The sequence below is a fragment of the Xyrauchen texanus genome, chromosome 21 (assembly GCF_025860055.1).
Source record: "Xyrauchen texanus isolate HMW12.3.18 chromosome 21, RBS_HiC_50CHRs, whole genome shotgun sequence".
In the NCBI taxonomy this organism is placed as follows: domain Eukaryota; kingdom Metazoa; phylum Chordata; class Actinopteri; order Cypriniformes; family Catostomidae; genus Xyrauchen; species Xyrauchen texanus.
This window is the reverse complement of record NC_068296.1, coordinates 23,539,022-23,540,811: the sequence shown is the minus strand read 5'-3', so window position 1 is coordinate 23,540,811 and position 1,790 is coordinate 23,539,022.

Genomic DNA, 1,790 nt, shown 5'->3' with positions numbered 1-1,790 from the left:
CAAAAGGTTTTTTTCGACTAACAGTCGAAGTACGTCGGTTGCCGCACGTTTAGCCAATCAAAAGGCGACAAGAAAAAGAAGGCGCGGCTTCGTAACAGAGGCGGGCAGCATGTGTGTGTTTCATGAGAGATTTCAACAACAAAAATAAAGGTATGTTGTCATATTCAGCTCACAGTATAAGCATAACAATTGAAATGGTTGCAGTTTAGTAATAAAAAATGATTAGGTCTACATAAAAGTGTTTTATTTGGCATGATTTGAAATGTTCCAAAGAGGATCTTGTGTGCTTTAATAGAGGCAAGGAAATCTGACATTAACATGATCAATGTCACAAATTTGCGTACATTTGATTACTGCTAAAAAAATTAAAAAAATAGTGCAGAGTATTAAATATTTCATTTTATTTCTTCATTTTTTTTTATAATCCTCAAACTTTAAGTTTATTTCCAAGTAAAATAAAAAAATATAGAAATATTGTGCACGCCAAGCTGCAGATTTATGGTTGCCTTTAGAACTTACTAAACAAACTCATTAAACATTTTTAAATGGCAAATGTTGTACTACTTCAAATTTTGCATTTAAGATGATCTCATGTCAGGAAAAAACATAACTCAATATGTTTACTTGGCTAAATGAACAGCTTGGGTCAGAAGGAAAGAAAAATGAAGCCATTTACGTCGACTCCTGTCACTTCCTGGAAGATGATGCAATTTTGGACCTGGCTTTTGTTAGTTAAAGTGATATTACAACAGACTAACAGAGTGGAAAGTGAAATTGAGGACACCTTTAAAATTAAACCAATATTCTCAAGAAAACATGTTTGATTAGAGAAAGGGGTTAACCAGTGAAACACCTGTGTTTGTTTGTACAGTATATGCCATCCAGTTCTACCACTTGATGTTTGATTGATGTGATGTACTTACAAGATCAATAAGCCACATTATTTCGACCGGTTTCATTATACTCAAAGTTTATGTACTCTTGAGTCACGATCTGAATAAGCCTCTTATTAACCAGTCATTAACGTCTTCACATTTATGATATATCAAAGTTGTAGAAGTTGTGTTTTCTCAATAAACAAGTGAACTTCTAATTCAGAAGACAATGTTCAGTATAGATGAGGAAATCTGCAGAGAAATGTGGTAGAATAAAGGTAATGGTACGACACTTTCTAACAGGTCTTGGTCTTTTGTTCCTCATCTGACTCAGATATGATCTAACAGCATATTTTATTTTACACCCAACTGAGTACTGGCATTTTTCCACATGTCTGTCTAGAGGAATGTAATACTTCCCTTTTTATCTAGTTTCCAGTCATCCTGCTAACCCTGACAAAATTGAAGGACAAGAGATTATGTTGTCCGAAACAGAATGTAGAACTAAAAACTCATGATGTAAGAAAATGATACCTAAATGTTAAAGTGTCAGACACCAAAATGACCCCTTAGAGAACATTAAATATTCGAATAACCTTAAAATAAGATTTTTCTTCATTCCTTTTGTTTTTGACTTATTACCCATGGCACGTGCCTTTTCTGTCAGTATTAAAGACTAAATTATCATACTCTTTTTTTTCTTTTTTTGGTAAATTGTATTTTCTTGGAATTTTCCATGAGAGATGAATAAACAACCCTTTTCAAACAGAAGAAATGTGGCTGGAGTACTTTTCAAATCTCTCTCTCAGGACACTCAGTTTATACCATGCAAAGAATCAGCAGTTCTTTAATAATAACAATTCTATATTTGGTTAAATGTCACATTACCCTTTGTGCAGGCATGAACATTTTCCC